The sequence below is a fragment of the Mirounga leonina genome, unplaced genomic scaffold (genome assembly GCF_011800145.1).
Source record: "Mirounga leonina isolate KUSES-001 unplaced genomic scaffold, KU_Mleo_1.0 Mir_93, whole genome shotgun sequence".
Lineage (NCBI taxonomy): Eukaryota > Metazoa > Chordata > Mammalia > Carnivora > Phocidae > Mirounga > Mirounga leonina.
Window position 1 is genome coordinate 28,701,161 of NW_023270854.1, and position 10,001 is coordinate 28,711,161.

The 10,001-nt window shown below is 36.0% G+C and overlaps 1 pseudogene; it reads left to right on the top strand.

Moving 5' to 3' along the window:
- The first annotated feature begins 2,475 nt into the window (after positions 1 to 2,475).
- Positions 2,476 to 2,976, top strand: LOC118004732 (annotated as a pseudogene).
- Positions 2,977 to 10,001: the final 7,025 nt, after the last annotated feature.

A 10,001-nucleotide genomic window follows, 5' to 3' on the forward strand; every position in this document is an offset into this window, starting at 1 on the left:
GAGACACAGGCCTCCAGTTACTAAGTCATGAGAATAAAAAAAGAACATAAGGAATACAGTCAATGATACTGTAATAAGGATGTAATGGGGACAGATGGTAGCTGTATTTGTGGGGAGCATAGCATAATGTATAAACTTGTCAAATCACTAAGTTGTACACCTGAAACTAATGTAACATAGTGTGTCAATTCTACTCAAATGAAAAAAAATAATGGTCATAAAGATGCTTACTGAACTTGGGAGAAAAATGGCTAAACCCACTGAGAACTTCAACAAAGAGTTGAGTTAAAAAATGTAAGAAAGAACTAATCAGAGTTGAAGAATACAATAAATGGAATGAAAATACACTTGAGGGAATCAACAAAAAGATATATAACAAAAACATAAATTAGGGGGAGTAAGAATGTAGTGCTTTTAGAATACAGTCAGACTTAAGCAACTATCAGCTTAAAATATACTGCTACATATAAAGGTCAATATATATGAACCTAATGATAACCACAGCCAAATCTACAATACATAAAAAATAAAAAGCAAATATAACACCAAAGAAAAACATCAAATCACAAGGGAAGATCCAAGAGAAGAAAGGACAATAGAATAACTATAAAAAAACTGGAAAATGACAAAATGTCAATAAGTACATATCTGTTAATAATTACTTTAAATGTAAATGGACTAAATGTTTCAATCAAAAGACACAGAGTGGCTAAATGGATAAAAACAAGACCCATCCATTTGCTACCTAACAGAGACTTCAGATTTAAAAAACAGACCGAAAGTGAAGAGATAGAAAAAAAATATTCCATGCAAATTGAAACAAAAAGAAAATGGGGGTAAAAATACTTCTATCAGAAAAAATAGACTATAAAACAAAAATTCATAAAAAAATAGGAAATGACATAATGAAAAAAGGGGTCCAAGAAGAGGACAAAACATGTAAATATTTATGCACCCAAAACAAAACCTAATTATAATAGAACAAATGTTAATAAAGGGAGAAATTGATGGTAATACAATAGTAGTAAGAGATGGACTATAATACCCCACTTAAATCGATGGGATAGATCGTCCACCAAAAATCACTAAGGATGCCATAGCCTTAAATGACACATTAGACCAGATAGACTTAATCTATAGAACATTTCATCCCCAAACTGCAAAATACACATTCTTTTCAGTGCATATGGAACATTCTGCAAGATTGATCACGTTAGCATGCAAAACAAGTCTCAATAAATTCAAGAAGACTGAAACCATATCAAGCATCTTTTCCAACAACAACAGTGTGAAATAATTATAAGAAAACTGGGAAAAACACAAGAACATGTAAATAACATATTACTAAACAACCAATAGTTTGATGAAGAAATCAAAGAAGGAAATTAAAAAATGTCTTGAGATGAATGAAAATGGAAAGACTCTATGGGATGCAGCAAAAGCAGTTCTAAGAAGGAAATGCACAGCAATACAAGCCTAATTGAAGAAATAAATATCTGAAAAAAAATTCCAACTTTATACCTAAAGTAATTAGTAAAAGAAAAAGGCCAATGTTAGTAGGAGGAGGAAATAAAAAGATTAGAGCAGAAACAAATGAAATACAGACTAACATAGCAATAGAAAAGATCCATGAAACTAAAAGCTAGTTCTTTGAAAGAAGAAAATTGACAAACCTCTAGCCAGATACATCAAGGGGGAAAAAAGAACCCAAATGAATAAAATTTGGAAAAAGTTCCAACTTATATCACAGAAATACAAAGGATCATAAGAGACTACTATAATTATAAGCCAACAAATTGGTAAATCTAGAAGAAATGGACAAATTACTAAAAACACACAATCTTCTAAGACTGAATTACATAAATAGAAAATTTGAATAAATTATAAGTAATGAAATTAAATCAGTAATTTAAAAACTCTGTCCAAAAAGTCCAAATTGAAATCATATATCAAGGACCTTTTTTGACCACAATGATAAGAAACCAGAAATAAATTATAAGAAAAAAATCTAGAAATAACACAAATACCTGAAACCTAAGCAACATGCTACTAAACAATGAAAGGGTCAACCAAAAAATCAAAGAGAAAATTTAAAATGCATGCAGACAAATGAAAATGAAAACACAATGGTACAAAATCTTCAGGATGCAGTGAAAGCAATTCTAAGAGAGAAGTTTAAAGCAATACAGGCCTACCTCAAAAAGCAAGAAAATTTTGAGATAACCTAACTTGTACCTAAAAGAGCTAGGAAAAAAAAAATGAATAAAGCCTAAAGCTAGTAGAAGGAAGAAAATAATAAAAAATAGAGCAGAAATAAATGAAAGAGACTAAAAAAAAAAAAAGAGAGAGAGAGAGAGAGGTCAATGAGACCAGGAGCTGGTTCTTTAAAATGATCAACAAAATTGATAAGCCTTTAGCCAGACACAAGAAAAAATAGGACCCAAATAAATAAAATCAGAAGTAAAGGAGGGAAGAATGCAGGAGGGCGGCAACAGGGAGCTGGAGGCCAAGAATTATTTGGAAAAACATCGGGTTATGGAGTTGCTGAACTATCTCACCAGTGCCCTGCTCTTTTTCCAGCCAGAAAAGCCAAAAGAGTATTTAATATCTATATCGGAATGACTGAGAATTGCCAAAATAACAGGCGTGGCTTTTCCTTTCTTTATGGATCACTCTAACATTGCCTCTATGTTTGAGATGATGGACATTTCAAATAAAGGCACTATATCATTTGTGCAGTACAAAGAAGGCCTAAAAACTCTGGGTCTGTTGAATGAAGATGAAGTTTTAAAAGATGATGGACATGTAATAACTTTGGAAAAATTCAGATCTGTAGTGAACAAGAGGACTGAGAAATATGGTCAGGCAAGAATATACAATGGGGAAAAGACAGTCTCCTCCTCAAATTCTATTGAGAAAACTGGACAGTTACATGTGAAAGAATATAAGTGGGTTACTATCTTACACCACATGTAAAAATAAGTTCAAAATTATTTAAACACCTAAATGTAAGACTTGAAACCATAAAGGCAAAAGCTAAAATAAACAAATGGGATTACATCAAACTAAAAAGCTTTGCACAGTGAAGGAAACCATAACAAAACAAAAAGACAACATCCTGAATGGGGGAAGATATTTGCAACTCATACATCAGATAAGGAGTTGATATCCAAAATAAAGAACTTATACAACTTAATATAAAAAAACTGATTAAAAATGGGCAAAGGTTTGAATAGACATTTTTCCAAATAAGACAAGAGATATATAAAAAGATGCTCAAAATCACTAGTCATCAGAGAAATACAAATCAAAACCATAATGAGATGTCACCTCACACATACATGTCAGATTGGCTTTTATTAAAAAGGCAAAATGTAACTGTTGGCTAGGTGTAGAGAAAAGGAAAACCTCATGCACTGTTGGTGGGAATATAAATTGGTGAAACCATTATGGAAAACAATATGGAGATCCCCCCAAAATTAAAAATAGAACTACCATACAATCTAGCAATTCCACTTCTGGGCATTTATCTGAAGAAAACAAAAATACCTATTCAAAGAGATATATGCACCCTTTTGTTCATTGTAGCCTTATTTACAATAGCTAAGTGCCTATTGATAGATTATTGAATAAAGATATTGTATTTATATAAAATAGAATATTACTCAGCCATAAAATAGAATGAAATCTTATTATTTGTAACAACATGGATGGACCCAGGTGATATTATGCTAAGTGAAATAAGACAAATACTGGATGATTTCACTTATATGTAGAATCTAAAAAGTGAAACAAAACAGAAAATGACTCCTAGATATTGGAAACTGTTGGTTTACCAGAAGGGGAAGGGATTGGAGAGTGGTTGAAATAGGTAAAGGGGATTATGAGGTATAAACTTACAGTTATAAAATAATTAAGTCATGGGGATGTAACAAAGTATAAGAAACAGAGTCAATAATATTGTAATAACTTTGTATGGTTACATATGATAAGCAGGCTTATCTTAGGAATTCTTTGTAACATATAAAAATAAAAAATCACAATGATGCACATTTGAAACTAATAAGATATTTTATGTCAATTAGACTTCAATAAAAGAATAAAAAATAGAAAGTAAAAAATTTGCTCCTGATATCCTCTATCCCTGCCTCAGGGAACCAGCTTCTCCTATAGTCTTGGTTATCACTGTTGGTGGGCTATCAACTCCTCTCCTATTTGTTCAGGAGAAGGCACACAAAATTAGCAACAGCAACCACCATCCCTGTTAACAAAGCAAAAAAAGAATTGAAGCTCTACCGGGGCGCCTGGGTCGCTCAGTTGGTTAAGCGACTGCCTTCGGCTCAGGTCATGATCCTGGAGTCCCGGGATCGAGTCCCGCATCAGGCTCCCTGCTCGGCAGGGAGTCTGCTTCTCCCTCTGACCCTCCTCCCTCTCATGCTCTCTGTCTCTCATTCTCTCTCTCTCAAGTAAATAAATAAAATCTTTAAAAAAAAAAAAAAGAATTGAAGCTCTACCTTCGAAATACATCTAGAATTTAATTAGTGGTATGGTTCTGGTACAAATCATTATAATAATCTTTTCCCAGTTTTTCTGTAAATCTCCATATTTCCCTGCTTATGCTCTGGCCTGCATGTTATTTAACCTCAATGGAGCAGCCAAAATGATTCTGTTAAAAGGTGTTAAATCATGTCACTGTATTCAGCCATCTCTGGTGGTTTGCCATATTTAATTCAATAAAGGATAAGGCCTTGTTGCCACTCCACCTTTTTTTCCTGGTATTCTTTTTTCTATCTTTTCTTCCCCAGACACGCTGGCCTTCTTTGCTGTTCACTGAATAGGCTGGGCAGCTTGCCTCAAGGCCTTTAATACACAAGTCCCCCTACTTAGAATTTCCTTCCCCATATATCTGTAAGGCTAACTACCTTACTACGTTTAGGTAGTTACTCAGTAGTTACTTTCTAGATGAGGTTTCCTGCTCTACCTAAAATTTAAAGCTTACTCTCCCATTATTAAATGCTATAAGTCCTGTTCTTGCTTAACTTACCCTCTTTATTACTTATACTAATAATAACACTGCATTTAACTTATTGTGTCTTCCCTACAAAAATGAAGGCAGGTACTTTTATTTTCTGTTTCCACTACTATATCCTCTGACAAGAAGGGTGCTGACAAATATTAAATGCTCAACAAATATTTGTTGAGTTGGCTGGGAAGATGGCAGAATAGGAGGACCCTAAGCACACCTCATTCCATGGATCCAACTAGATAACACTCACATTGGAGTAATTACCCAGAAAATGACCTAAAAACTGACAGAAGAAACTCCACAACTAAAAGTAGAAAAGAGGTCACTGAAGAGGATAGGAAGGGTAGAGCCATGGTGGACTGCTAAATGCTCCCATGAGCCATCCACAGGAGGGAGGAAGCTATGGGCATGGAGAGGGGAGAGAAATAGATTATCACACTGGGGAACCTACATGGGGAAGATGAAACACCATAACATTGGGCTTTAAAAACCAGAGGCACCAAATTTTGTGAGTTCTTACAACCAGAGGAATTTAAAGCCTGGATTTTAAAAATCAGCAGGCTTAGCTCTGGGAAAGCCCAGAGGGCAATAAGAAGCTGAGTCCCCACCCTTAAATAGCACAACAAACAGCCCACAGACATACAGCATAGAAGCAGCCCTTTGAAAATGCCTAGGACATATGGAGAGAGAGAGTTATTTACTTATCTCAGAGTGTGTCACAGATGGACAGAGTTCACAGGGAGACTCTTCCAGGAACAAAGGAGCTATAAGGTGCCATTTGCTCTCCTGACCCAGCATAAACACAGGGCCACTTGCAGGAACCAACACAGTGCCAGTGTTCACTACCTAACTTGCTTACACCAAGCTCTGCTCCAGCTCTGCTCTTTGGTGGATCCACAATTTCCAGCCATTCTTGCCTCAGTCCTCACAATGGGATTTCACCCACCACCACCACCACCACCACCACCACCACCACCACCACGACCACCACCACCAGAAGACCAGCACAAACCTTGCCAAAACCACCTCTCCCCACCAGCATGCTTTAAGGGGTTTGGGTCCTGTTAGCAACTACAGGCCAAATCCTGTGGAAGACCAGCACATACCTTGTTAAAATTACACACCCCACCCTGGCAGGCATGGTCCTAGCAATGGAGGTACATCCCCTCCAATACACTCTTGGCCAGAGCCCATTCAAACCAGGGCCACCAGCTTGGCAATATGCAAGCAGCCCCAATAGGAGCCAGCATCACTCCAAAGTGACTCCTGCCCTGGGGTGAGGGGAAGATAACTACATATGACAGTCAGAAGGCTGCCCCAGTGGGGGGCTGGGGGCACACCATGGGTCTGACTGCAAGCCTCACCCACCAATGAAAACTTCTCAGGGGGGCGCCTGGGTGGCTCAGTTGGTTAAGCGACTGCCTTCGGCTCAGGTCATGATCCTGGAGTCCCAGGATCGAGTCCTGCATCGGGCTCCCTGCTCGGCGGGGAGCCTGCTTCTCCCTCTGACCCTCCCCCCTCTCATGTGCTCTCTGTCTCTCTCATTCTCTCTCTCAAATAAATAAATCTTTAAGAAAAAAAAAAAAAAAGAAAACTTCTCAGGGGACAACATAGAAAGTGCCCAGCAATTTGGTGCTACTACATCTCTGGCAAATGTCTGGTCTGACTCAACTCAACCCTAAGGCTGCCCCAGACAGGTCCATTAACACCTTAGGGACCAAACACTACCCACAAAAGGTAAAAAGACACTGTAGATGACTGGACTGAAGGAAAAAGCAGCCAAAACACAACACCAGGACTCATGCAACACACATAGGGGTTACCCCTAAAGCACCAGGTTCTGGTGAAAAGGTGACACTGCACTGCAGGGCATTACAGAACCTCTTCTTCATAAAGCCATTAATTTCAAGAGTAGAAGACATAGCTGACTTTCCTAACACAGAGAACAGACACAAAGAGTTAGACTAAAGGAAGAGAGATGAATATGTCCCAAATGAAAGAACAAGACACAAACATAGCAAGAGATCTAAGGGAAATGGATTTAAATATGCCTAATAGAGAATCTAAAGTGATGATCATAAAGATTCTCACTGGACTTGAGAAAAGAATGGAGGACATCAGTGAGACTCTTAAAAAGAGATAAATAAGAACTAATCAGAGATGAAGAACAATAAATGAAATTAAAATACAATAAATAGAATAAATTACAGGCTAGAGGAAGCAGAGAAATGAGTTAGCGACCTGGAGGACAGAGTAATGGAAAGTAATCATGCTAAGCAGGTGAGAGAGAAAAAAAAAGTATGAAAATGAGAACAGACTTAGGGAACTCAGTGACTCCATCAAGTGAAATAATATTTGCATTATAGGGATCCTAGAAGAAGAAGAGAGAAAAGGGGGCAGAAAATTTATTGAAGAAATAATATCTGAAAACTTCTCTAATCTGGGGAAGGAAATGGATAACCAGATTCAGGAGGCACAGAAATCCCCCAAGAAAATCAACCCAAGGAGGTCCACACCAAGATACATAGTAATAAAATGGAAAAATTAGTGATAGAGAAATTTAAAAGCAGCAAAAGAAGACAATTACATAAAAGGGAAACCCCATAAAGCTTACAGTGAATTTTTCAGCAGAGACTTTGTAGGCCAGAAGGGAGTGGCATGATATATTCAAAGTGCTGAAAGGAAAATATATCTGAAGCCATGAATATTCTATCAAGCAAGGCTATCATTCAGAATAGGAGAAATAGTTTTTTAAAAGCTAAAGTAGTTCACAACCACTTAACGAGCTCTACAAGAAATATTAAAGGACACTCTTTGAGTGGAAGTAAAGACCATGTGTAAAAGTATGAAAAGTAGGAAGCACAAAAACAGTAAAAATAAGTATATCTGTAAAAATTAGTCAAGGGACTCATAAAAGGACGTAAAGTATGACATCATATACCTAAAATGTGGGGGTTGGGGGATGAGGAGTAAAGAATGGGTTCAAACTTATGTGGCCATCAACTTAATATAGACTACTGTATGCAGAAAATGTTATATACAAATCTAATGTTAACAATAAATTAAAAACCAATAATAGTTACAGAAAAAAATAAAGAGAAAGGAATCCAAGTATATCACTAAAGAAAGCCAGCAAACCATTAGAGAAGAGAGCAAGAGAAGAAAGGATCAGAGAAGATCTACAAAAATAACCACACAACAAGTAACAAAATGGCAATTAATACCTACCTATCAATCACTTTGAATGTAAATGTACTAAACAATCAAAAGACATAGGGTGACAAAATGGGTTAAAAAAAAACAAGACCCATTTCTACATTGCCTACAAGAGACTCATTTCAGACCTAAAGACACATGCAGATGGAAAGTTAGGGGATAGAAACATTTATCATGCAAATAAATGTCAAAAGAAAGCCAGGTAGCAATACTAACATCAGACAAAACAGACTTTAAAACAAAAACTGTAACAAGAGACAAAGGATACTATATAATAATAAAGGGGACAATCCAACAAGAAGATATAACAATTGTAAATATTTATGCACCCACCATGGGAGCACCCAAATACATAAACTAGTTAATAACAAACTAAAGGAACTAATTGAGAATAATACAATAATAGCAGGTGACTTTAACACCCCACTTAAATCAATGGATAGATCATCCAAACAAGAAAATCAACAAGGAAACAGTGGCATTGAATGACACACTGAACCAAATGGATTTAACAAATATATTCAGAACATTCCATCCTAAAACAGAATACACATTCTTTTCAAGTGCACATGGAATATTTTTTAAGGTTAGATCACACAGTAGGCCACAAAACAAGTCTCAGCAAACTCAAAAATATCAAAGTCATACCATGCATCTTTTCTGGCCACAACATTATGAAACTAGAAATCAATCACAAGAAAAAATCTGCGAAGAGCACAAATACATGGATGTTAAATTACATGCTACTAAACAATGAATGGGTCTAACAAGAAGTCAAAGAGGAAATATAAAAATTATATGGAGAGAATGAAAATGAAAACACAATGATCCAAAATCTTTGGGATGCAGCAAAAGCTGTTTTAAGAGGAAACTTTATAGCAATACAGGCCTACCTCCAAAAGCAAGAAAAATCACAAATAAACAAATAACCTTACATCTAAGGGAGCTAGAAAAATAAGAACAAAACACAAAACCAGCAGAAAGAAGGAAATAATAAAGATTAGAGCAAAATAAATGATAAACTAAAAACAAACACAAAAAATAGAATAGATCAGTGAAACCAGGAGCTGGTTCTTTAAAAAGATCAACAAAATCTATCAACCTCTAACCAGACTCATTGCATTGGGTGGCAATGCAAAGAAAATCACAAATGAAAGAGGAGAAATAACAATGGACACCACAGAAATACAAAGGATTGTAAGAGAATATTATAAAAAATTATATGCCAACAAACTGGACAACTTAGAAGAAATGTATAAATTCCTAGAAACAAATAACCTACCCAAACTGAAGCAGGAAGAAATTTTAAAAACATGAACAGACCGATTACCAGCAATGAAATTGAATCAATAATCAAAAAATTCCCAACAAACAAAAGTCCAGGACCAGATGGCTTCACAGGTGAATTCCACCAAATATTTAAAGACAAATTAATGCCTATTCTTCTCAAACTATTGCAAAAAATAGAGGAGAATGGAAAACTTCCAAACTCATTCTATGAGGCCATTATTACCCTGATAACAAAACCAGATAAAGACACCACACACACACACACACACACACACAGAGAGAGAGAGAGAGAGAAAAGAACTACAGGCAAATATCTCTGATGAACATAGATGCAAAAATCCTCAGTGAAATATTAGTGAACTAAACTCAAAAACACATTTAAAAATTATTCACCACTATCAAGAGGGATTCATTCTGAGGATGCCATGATGGTTTGATATTTGCAAATCAATCAATATGATCTAGCACA